The sequence below is a fragment of the Pinus tabuliformis genome, chromosome 2_2, assembly GCF_031772625.1.
Source record: "Pinus tabuliformis cultivar Carrire ecotype Pingquan chromosome 2_2, CPIR1, whole genome shotgun sequence".
NCBI classification, from domain to species: domain Eukaryota; kingdom Viridiplantae; phylum Streptophyta; class Pinopsida; order Pinales; family Pinaceae; genus Pinus; species Pinus tabuliformis.
In genome coordinates, this window is record NC_142300.1 from 972222388 (window position 1) to 972234171 (window position 11784).

The window sequence follows — 11784 nt, forward strand, 5'->3', positions numbered from 1 at the left end:
TGAATATTATTTTATTCTCATACTTATCATAAATGATTTCTATTAACATTTATTTTTATTTTCATAAAAACACTTTCAAATATAAATATTTAACACCATACACTAAATTTATAATTAATGGTCATACTCTTCATTTCAATCATTAAAAATATCACACCATGCTTATCATACTCTTTCAATCATTATGAATATCACACCATGCTTATATGTTAGAAAAATAAACTTTAAAATTATTAAATATTATTTTATTCTCACACTTATCATAAATGATTTTTATTAACATTTTTTTATTTTTATAAAAACACTTTCAAATATAAATATTTAACACCATATAGTAAATTAATAATTAACTTAATATTCAACCCATTAAATATCCCTTTATGGTTATCACATAAACAAAATAAATAAACAAACAAACTTAGTACATAATGTTTAAATTTGCATTCTTAAGGATATTACGTACTCTATATTTATATTCATATCATAAAGATAGTTAGTGGCAGCGTCATTGCATATGTCATTGCGCATATGAATCATATTTTATGGTGTGGTCATGTCGTGTATGGTGTGGTCAATAAGTTAGCCTTGCGACAAAGATCACAGTATCCGTGATTCTAGTGAAGACAAAGCGACCGCTAAACGTACTCCACCCAATCCTTATATTACAATCCATGCGAGTGTGAGTTAATTAGTCCGTAGCCGAGGAACGTTGAAGCTCACAATCGAACAATCCAATGGCTCGCAATCCTGAATCCTTGCATGCCCTCCTGTTTCCATACCCAGCGCAAGGTCACATAAATCCCATGATGCACTTGGCGAAGAAACTTGCTTCCAAAGGTGTTACAGTCACGTTCGTTAACACACACCACAGGCACCAGCAGATCACTAAGGCTAACAATCACAGTGCTGAACAAGATGACCCTCTTGAGAAGGAAGCGCTTAATGTTGGTCTTCATATTCGCTCTATTCAAATCTCTGATGGATTACCTCTGGATTTCGATCGGGCAGCCAGATTGATCGATTTTATGCGCTCTGTAGATAATATGGCAGGAGAGTTGGAACGACTCCTTCAAAATCTCAACAAGACAGGGCAGGCAATTTCTTGTGTCATAGCTGATAGTTCACTTCCATGGTCATGTGAAGTCACAAAGAAATTAGGTATTCCCTGGTATTCCCTTGTGTTTGGGAGTCCACCTGAAGGCGTTTCTAATGATTTCAATATCAAAGAAGTGTGGTCTCCCAGCAAATTCCCTTGCTCCCAGTTGAAGGATATTGTTCCTCACTTTAGGAAGAATAGATTCAAAATGGTAAGTGACAGAGTTTCAGCCAAATAAACACCGACATCAAAAAGTGGATGCTCTTATTGCACCACCCCGAAAACTACCTTGACGCAACCCCAGAGCCATGAAAGGACTTATAATAACAAAATATGACCAAAGTAGTGTATGACCAGACATAATTGGTGTGACCTGCAATGGAACATGTGGTTTATAATAATGGCAAGATGAAAATATAGGTAGATAGGGATTGGAATTTGAGTGAATAGGTCATGTTAGAAAGAAGTCGTCAACCACTAAAAGGGTGATTGGCCTTAGATACCATATCTTCTTGTCGACACTGATGTTGTTGGTAGGGAAGGCATATAGAGATTGTGCAAAATATTGTTAGGAAAATTAGACCCATGATTTTTTCAGAACCAAATGGAAAATGTGCCTCGGTACGAGACACCACATAAAAGGATTGAACAATTGAATGAGACATCTGAAGGTTTAGCCATTTGGGAGGGAGCGTAAGGTAACACAATGACCAGCTTGAATGAAGGGCCTATCATTGTGTTATGTAAAAATAGGACGAAAAACATGGGCATGTGTAAAAATTAGCCATACTATCAAACCAAACGATATACACGATACATCAAAATGACTATGAACACTGAAGCACAAAGGATGCAAATATAACAATGAACCTTCACCATGTTCGCAGAGTGCCAAAAGTGGGGAACCATAACGGAGTATGCATGTGAAGATGACTGCAAACCTGACTACATTGTAGAAAATCTTCCCCCCTGGGAAAATCCCCTTATCATAGAAAATCTGCCACCCTAGGGTGAGCTTCTCTTCTTTATAGGGAGAACTTATGACATGGGTATGAAAACAATTGAAGAGACCACTCGAACAATCAAGAGCCAAGAAGGGACAGGTATGTGTGCTGGCACAAATGTTATTACCCACATTAAACACCAAACTCATGTGAAATGGATCCATGATCAATTTTAGAAGCAAATGACTATGAACCAGGAGAATGTCAGACGAATCCCTTCTCCCACCACCTTCCTACATTTAAAGTGATTTGACAAAATAAGGTGTGGTTGAGCATGTAGACAGTATAACCACCACACTTGGGTGGCATTAAATTAGACAAGTGTTGACGTGGGCACAAATCCCTGTAGGCACCTTCCCCTTCACCACTATTTTCTCTCACATACCCATAATTCTAAATGACCCTCATGTAGAAAATTAAAGAAACCTCTATGAGGGAATAATAAATTAGATTCTTAATTGTGATATTTTAGAACCTATAATTAATAAGAAAATAAAAATTAAATAAAACTAATTAATAAACATACAATTATAAATAAAAATATTCTCACTCTCTCTATATAAAAACTAACTATAACTTAATATTCATTTTATTATAGAAATTAAAATTATATATGTAACTATATGTATTATTAGGTTTTAATTAAATAACGAATTAGTTTTGGGGCAAAGGGCCCAAATTTTGTATAAAGAAATATAAAGTCTCTACATTTTGTTGTTGTGGAGGGTGAAGATATCAAGAGTAAAAAAGGGTTTCCACCCTTAGTCTAGATAGGTTGTGTCAGCTTGATGAGATCCGCCCTTGGTCTGCAGACCATGGGATTGCATAAAAAAGAGGTCTTAGAGGAGTCTAAGGGGGTCAATTCACTTAAGTGGATTCATTGATGAGTTTGTAAAGGAGCTAAGAGTGAGAGCCTTAGCGTCGGAAGAAGGCTTTGCAGCTGAGTGCGTAGAGGCCTAGTGTAGAAGTCCACAGCAGAGTGTGCGGACCCCTGCAGTTTTGTGCACAGGGTAGTCAGAGTCTTACGCAAAGATAATCTAAATTGCATGATAGAATTGGCAACCACTTAAGATAATTCAGAGAACTATACAACAAAGTAGTTACAGAGGCACCTAAGTACCGAGACTTCTTGTTAGGGTTACGCAAAGGATGACCGCATACCTTCACAGATGTTCTGAAATACTAATAGAGAAGTAAATCGATAACCCCTAAAGGTTTATCGATCTGAATCAAGCTAGAGTTAAGGTATAAAACCGACATCAAAACCATCTCAGCGTGCGGAAACTTGATTCCTGCATCCCCCCATACTGCCTCAGGTGGGACTTCAGCCCATGCTCCACGGATTCATGCCGAAAGGGCAAGTAGTGGAGGGATTTGCTTGGCTGAGTAAACATTGAACCTGGGTCAGGGCCCATCAAGTCAACAAATGGTTCCATTGTCGTGTTGGGAATAGGTCCCCTGGTGTCAATGTTGGCGTTAAAACCTAAGTTTTGGGGTAGAAGGCCCAAATTTTGTATAAAGAAATGTAAAGTCTCCGCATTTTGTGGTCGCGGGCAAAGATATCAAGAGTCAAAAAGGGTTTCCGCCCATAGTCTAGATAGGTTGTGTCAGCCTGATGAGATCTTTTCTTGGTCCGTGGACCATGGGATTATATAAAAGGAAGGTCTTAGAGGAGTCTAAGGGGGTCAGTTCAGTCAAGTGGAGTCATTGATGAGTCTGTAAAGGAGTTAAGAGTGAGAGTCTTAGTGTAGGAAGAAGCCTCTGTAGCTGAGTGTGAAGAGGCCTAGGGTAGAAGTCCGTAACTGAGTGTGTAGACCCTTGCAGCTGTGTGCGCAAGGTAGTTAGAGTCTATACAGAACATCTTGATCATCGATAAAGAAGAGTATTCTAAAATTGTTGTGTATTTTACTTATGTCAATTGCATGTGATTATGTTATGTTAAGCATTGGGTTTATGTTTTATTGCTAAATTGATGCACAAATCTATATGTTTTCCTTTGTTATATGAATGTAAGTAGAGATATATGCTTACGCAAAGATAATCTAAATTGCATGATAGAATTTGTGACAAAATAAGATAATTCAGAGAACTATACAACAAAGTAGTTATAGAGGCATGTAAGTATCGAGACCGTTTGTTAGGGTTATTCAAAGGATGATCACATACCTTCACGAAGGTCTTCAAAGACTAATAGAGAAGTACATCAATAAGCCAGGCTAAAGGATTATCAATCTGTGCGAAGGTAGATTTAAGGTATAAAACCGACATCACAACCATCTTAGGGTGTAGAAACTTGGTTCTTGCATTCCCCCATGCTACTCTAGGTGAGACTTCAGACCGTGGTCCGCGAAATTTATGCCAAAAGGGCCAGTAGTGTAGGGATTTGCTTGGCTGACTAAACGTTGAACCTGGGTCAGGGCCCATCAGGCAACAAATGGTTCCATTGCCAGGACCAGGATTTGCATAACGAGATGTGTGATGTCGCATCACTGGAATCCAACTAAGAAGGAGATTGAAGACTGCTTGGATAGAAAGATCCACGAATTCATGGGAAAAGAAAATAGGAATCCATGATTGACAAAGGAACAATAGTTGGACAAATATTTGTACATAGAAATTCATGAAATCTTCTTCTGTTCTTTCCCAGTCGAATTATACAAGTGGATCGTGAAGTTGGCAGACGACTAGGGATGGTGGAGGCTTAACGATCCAATTGTCTGGACCTCGGAGTTAGTAAGGAAATTGGAAGCCTCGAAAGATAAGATTTCATGTGTTGTCGATCATTGGCTCAATTGTATCATAGCAGGGTTTGTGACAGAGTTCGCGGTTGATACTTCAGTCACCTACAATGAAACAAAGTGCCGCTTCTTTAAGGGGCCACGAGGTAAGTATTTGAAATCACTAAATACTTGGATTAAGATGCTCTTGTTTGAAAAGTGGGTCATGCAGTTATCTTGGTGTTTGGAGCTACATGAAGTGGCAGGTCTTTCAGGGGAAGAGGAAGAAAAGGCCCTGAGTATAGCCTGCTAATTGAGCCTCCTTTAAGTGACAACGAAGGAGCAATGCAGGCTTCTCCACTGAGTGCTATTCAGTTGATAAGACAAGGGTTCCCACGAATACCTACACCGCCTCCATCCTCACCTCCACCACTTACCCCATCACCCACACCACCGCCACCTCCAGCACTGTTCAACATGGAAAACTTTTTAAAGCTACCTGTATTCAAGGGCGTAGGAAATGAAGATCCAGACCAGTTTTGGTTCGTTGTGAAGGCTATATGGGAAGCTCAGGGTATCACGTACGATCAAATGAAGAAAGAAACATTGGTTAGTTCTTTGGAGGGCCTCGCACTAATGCCGTACATTAAGTACAATACTGATAACTTGACATCCAAGTTGGAAGATGTCCAGAGTGCACTGAATAGGGAATTCAGTAGACCTAAGTCTTAAGCGCAATCTATTATGGGATTCAAGGAGATCATGATGAAACCTGGGGAGACACTCTAGGATTTAGATGAAAGATTGAAGTGTACGATCTGTGAAGCCAAGATGAAGCTAGCTGATGGACAACAACGCGAATGGTTTGTGGCCTCACTCCTTCTTCACCTAAAGGTTGCATTATCATAATAGAAGATTGGGACCAAGGCGGAAGCTTTGGAAATCATGATGAGACTGCACAAGACACCAATGCAGGATGCTAATTTAGGGTTTAGTAGATTCACGTGTAGTTGCAGAACCTTTTCCTCGAAATGCAAAGCCTGAAGAAAGACAAATCAGCTTGGTTACAGGCACACAAAGAAGCCTGGTCCCTGAAATACAGAAAAGTATGACGGGAGGAATGATCAACGCGATCATTGGCCAAATGGACTGAAGTATATGGAGAAAAGCCGCAGCTAGAGTGGGTTCATATTTTTTGTCATACCTTGGATGTTATACCAATGAATTGGTACTTGGAGACAGAACTTTGTCATGGCATTGAAGAATGGGATGTTTTATGTCAAGGATATTTGATGACGTTCAGTTTCAAAGATGGATTTGAATCTATTGATCAAGCATTGCAGGAGGTGAAGACAACCATCTTTAGGATACTGCGTGATCCTCTAAACCTGATTCAACTTGATTAGATTACCAGCTGAGCCACACGCTGGAGGGTTACAATGTAAGAACAGAAGAAGAAGACAAAGACCCATGAAAGATTAATATCATGGAGACTAAAGGTCACCGCGGAGTTGAAGGACCACAACTAGAGAACCAAGACATAATTGAGCTGCTCAAGACGAGGCAGGTGAATATCGGCACGGAAGCAAAACCAAAGTTTGTAAAGATTGGGGACTATTGGGATGACACGACAGTAGATAAGGTCACCGAACTACTCCGTGAATATCAAGACTTGTTCCCCACAAAGTTTTCCAATGTGAAAGGGATAATAGCAGACCTCGGTGTGATGAACATCACCCTAAAACTGGATGCCAAACCTGTGAAACAAAGCCCTTACTGGCTCAATCTGAAGTCTAAGGAAAGGGCCTGCGTAGAGTTAGATAAGATGATCACGACATGTATTATTGAACCAGTGAAACAATTTGATTGGGTAAGCCCTATAGTGGTTTAGGAAAAGAAGCAGAAGTAAGAAATAAGGATATGCGTAGATGTCAGGAAGTTGAAAGATTCCTGCATGCATGATCCCTTCCCAACCCCATTCACCAATAAGGCCTTGGATAATGTTGGTGGCCAAGAAACGTATTTGTTCACTGATGGGTTCTCTGGGTACCATCAAGTCAAGATCGCGCCAGAGGATAGAAGTAATACGACCTTCACGACTGAATAAGGATGCTTCAAGTATATGGTGATCGATTTTGGGCTGAAGAATGCGCTGATGATCTTTTCATGCATAGTCATCATGTCGTTCAAGGATTTTATTCTTAAATTTATGGAAGTGTACTTCGATGATTGTACGGTGTTCGGACTGGTGAAGTACCATGTGGAAAGTCTGTGCTTGATGCTAGATACATGCTGGAGATACTAGATCACGCTCAATCTGAAGAAACTTTTGTTTTTCGTCCCTTTTGGGATCTTTCTGGGCCATGTGGTAGATCTAGCTAAGATCATGGTCATAATCAACTTGGAGGTGCCTAGGAGTTTGAAACAAGTGTGCGCAACACTAGGGCATACGCAATACTATACAAAATTCATCAAGAGTTATGCCCAGCTTACCCCGTTGATGGAAAAATTGTTAGATAAGGATGCTACATTCTGTTCGAATGAAGAATGATAGAAGAGCTTGGATGTGCTAAAGGAGAAGATGGTCACTGCGACGATCGTAGTCTTCCTGGATTGGAAGAAGGAATTTCATGTACATGTGGACGCGTCATGTATTGCGCTGGGAGCAGTACTGACACAGGCCGGTGAAGGGGACTTGGATCATCCTATAGCGTTTGCAAGTAGGAATCTGTCCAAAGTGGAGAAAAATTATTCCACAACAAAACGCGAAGGCTTAGCTATGGTTTACATGCTCCAGAAGCTCAGGCACTATTTGTTGGGTGGACACTTTAAGATTTATACGGACCATTCTGTATTGAAATACCTCGTCAACAAGCCAGTGTTGGGGGGAAAGATATGCAAGTGGTTGTTGTTGTTCCAGGAGTATGATTTTGAAGTTATTGTGAAACTAGGACATTTGAATGTTGGACCAGATCATTTGTCACACATCAAAATGGGAGAGGAACCTACTAATTTGGAGGAGGGGTTACCTGACGTGCAACTCTTTGCAGTGTGCATCATAGATAGTCACTTTGAAGATATTATACACTTCCTAATTACAGGTACATCTCTGAAAGGATATACAAGTGAACAAAAGAAGGAACTAGTGGTGTGCACGGTAGACCTTTCTATCATTGCAAGGCACTTGTACAAAATGGGGTCAGAATATTGTGACGTTATGTGCCAAAGTTTGAACGAAACAACATCTGTGCTAAGTCTCATGCTGGAGCCGCAAGGGGTCATTATGCAGGAAAAGCAACAACGTAAAATATGCTACGCATTGGGCTATGGTGGCCAACCTTACCTAAGGATTCAAAAGAATATTGTAGGGCATGCAACGCCTTCCAAAGGACGGGCAGACCCTTGTGCATGGATGAGCTGTCGCTGAATCCAGAGGTATCACTACAGCCCTTCGAGAAGTGGGTTATTGACTTTGTAGGATCAATTTAGCAGTTAGGAAAGAAGACGGGTGCACGGTACATCATCACCGCGACTGAATATTTAACCATATGGGTGGAGGTAGAACCTGTGAAAAACTGTACGAGCATTGTGAAAGACTATACAAGCATGATAGCCACAAAATTTATCTTTGAGTACATACTGACAAGGTTTGGTTGTCCAAAAATTCTAATGAGTGATCGCGGTACACACTTTCTTAATGAGATGATCAACGCGATGACGGAGGAATTTTAGGTGTACCATTAGAAGAGCACAACCTATCATCTGTAGGCTAATGGTATGGTGGAAGTGTTTAATAAAGTATTGGAGAGTTCACTCACGAAGGTTTGCAATGCTCAAAGAAACGACTGGGATGTGCACATACCTACGGTGCTATGGGCTTGTAGAATGACTTGCAAGAGGTTGACTAGACAAACATTGTTCAGATTGGTTTATGGCATGGAAGGTGCAATGCTGATGGGGTACATTATACCTAGTCTATGCATAGCAGAATTCACGGGAATGGCGGATCACAGAGCCCTAGAGGAGTGGCTCGCGCAACTAACAAAGCTTGAAGAAGATTAGTTTCTAGTTGGATTCCATCAATAGGTTCAAAATGAGTGTGAAAAGTCATGGCATGATCGACACATCAAACTGCACACCTTCAAGGTAAATGATATGGTATTTTTATATGACAGCAAGTTTGATAAATTTGTAGGGAAATTTAGGTTGGATTGGCTAGGGCCCTACGTCATATGGAAGATTATCGATGGTGGAGAAGTTCAGTTGGTAAAATTGAATGGAGAATCATTCCCATGATAGGTGAATGGCATGTGTTGGGAAGTTTTAGTGTCTTTGGATAAAAACCTAAACCCCTAGACTAGTAGCTAAGTCTAGAACAACAGTGCAAAGAATTCTCTACTTTTTATATAACCAATAGATTAAATAAGACAGTAAAGAAGCTTACGTGAAGCTTTTTCTTACTCCTTATCTCCCTTGATCAATTATGTCGCTCCTTTCCATACTTAATCCACTTGAAAAGTACCTGCACACAGACAGAAGACAAAAACTGATCAAAGCATATGATAATGATTTATTGATTAAACATAAAATGGAATCAAGTGCATAATACACATATGAAAGAATCAATAAAGAATACAAACATATGGAAAAAGCTTTGAACACTTTTTTAGTAAAAGGAAGAGTTACAACCCAATTTGCTTGATTTAGTGTCACTCCTCCAATTCAATCCCATCCTCTCCTCATAACAAGCAAGACATTTTGACATCATTACAATACTTGAAACCAACTCAAGTCTCATACTAACAGCGTCTCCCTACAATTCAATGATTTCCAGCCCCTGATCACTTAGATGAGTAGTCTTTTTATAAGTGAATGAAGGAAGTTATGCCATAAATGGTGACAATGAACGCTCTGCCAAACTTAGGATTTAGTTCCATGGAGGAAGGGATAAAGGGATTGATGTTCCTTAACTTCCTCCCTCATCCAATTTCGAGCCCAAAGGAGTGGATAGCCTTGGGAAACTTCTAGAGGCATCCTATGCATAAGAATATTCCAAACCCCAATGCATATTTCGATCAAATTCACCCAGCACAGGCCACAGCGGGCTCAAGTTATCTGCAATGCACCCTAGAAGTGTACTAGGTTACACTGTAGTGCACCTTGATAAAGGCCTACCTACTTTGATATCCTTAGAGGCAGCTTTTGGATGATTTCAGTCATGGAACCTCTTGGGAAGGAGGCATTCTGATGGTTGACTTCATTAAGGCATGTAAAAACTGAATTAGGGTTTGATGGGCCCTAATAGTACTGATCTGTAAGTCAAGGTTGATTTGCCCAAATGGATTTGTATTAGTTCCCCCCTAAATCATGAAGTTGCAAATATGTATGTCAAGTGAAATACTTTAATATGTGGAGATGAGGTTTCAATGTGGAAGGTGACCTGCATCAATTACAATACATATATCATGATAATTTTATTTTTTTTCTCATGAACTTGCTAAGGGAAGGCATACCCATGCACAGCTTATAAACTTTCATTACATGTACAAATATAGTCATCTATAGATATAGACCCATGAATGGATGACCATGAATGTACAGCCATTGTACATTTGATTTAGTACTCCTGAAAATATTGTAGCCCGGATGGATGAAACTAGATCGGGGTCTTCAATCTTGTTCAATCTTTCGCTCAAGTACAAGTCTAACCATGTGAATAGATGATCTGAAGTCAAACATGGGAAGACATCATTTGATTACCAACCAATGATGTAAGCTATTAAGATACGCAAGAGGAATCACCGATAATGATAATGACCCTCAAGGTACTATAATACATTTTGCATGGTGCGAATAAATGATTTGATGTCGAACACCATACAAAGTCTTTTGGTCGAAGGCCAGTGATGTCAACCTATCGCCAGAGGTGAGAAACCGGCCATTGATGTATGCAAGCCTCAAGGTAATGAAGGGGTGTCTCTAGGTCAACTTCTTGGATAATGTGCTAACGTTCACAAGAAGCGACTCATCGCAGGAGGGCCTTGATGTATCCCACATTAACAACACGAAACGAGGTAAACTATTTTGGTTATGAAAAAGTAAACTGACAACAAAAGGTTCAAGAATGGCAGTCATGAAAATGAAGGTTTACAGTATTGCAAAGAATGAAGTTTGAACTGAATGACTTTTCTTGAGCATGCCGATGACACTAAAATGAATTGGTAGCATTGACCCAAAACAAAGTAATGGATGGTATGATAGACCAATGGTGTGATAACCATCAAGCTGAATGATCCAACCCACATAGTCACAATGACAAGGAGAAAGTGTCATGCTCAAGAGCGACTTGCTAGCATAAAGTTTTCTCCCATTTTTCCCATTTTCCCCAGTCATTGCTGACCAATACCTCTTTATTTTTATCAAGCTTGAGGAGGATAACATATGCTTGTTGTATAATTCCACCTTTCGGGTGAATCCATCGCTATTTTATGCTTTAACGAGTTTAGAGAAGGTGAAACTCAGTCTTGACTAGATGGACAAGTTTGTCGCTATTTGATGTTTTTAACATGTTTAACAAGAAATATAACTCAGTCCTTTTCATGCTTAGAGAGTTTGAAAAGGGTCGAAAAGGAAACTCCAAAAGTTATTTATCATAGATTTGTCTCTCAAGTCTGAAAAATTATAAAACAATATGAGAGAGAACCTATTGACCATGTTTGATCAATGTATTCCATTTTCGTAGTTAATCTATCTCAGCCCAAAAAAGGGTTAAACTTATACTAAGAAGGTATCAATTCCAATGCGTTAACAAATTGGAAATAACAAGCACTCAACAATATTTTCATGTTTAGAGAGTCTGAAAAGAGCTTAAATAGGACTCCAAGGGGGTTCCTTTTTCATTTTTAACAAAGCTTGAAATAAGAGATAAAAGTTTGCTTTGTGGTCAAAGATGTTCAATTTGCATTTG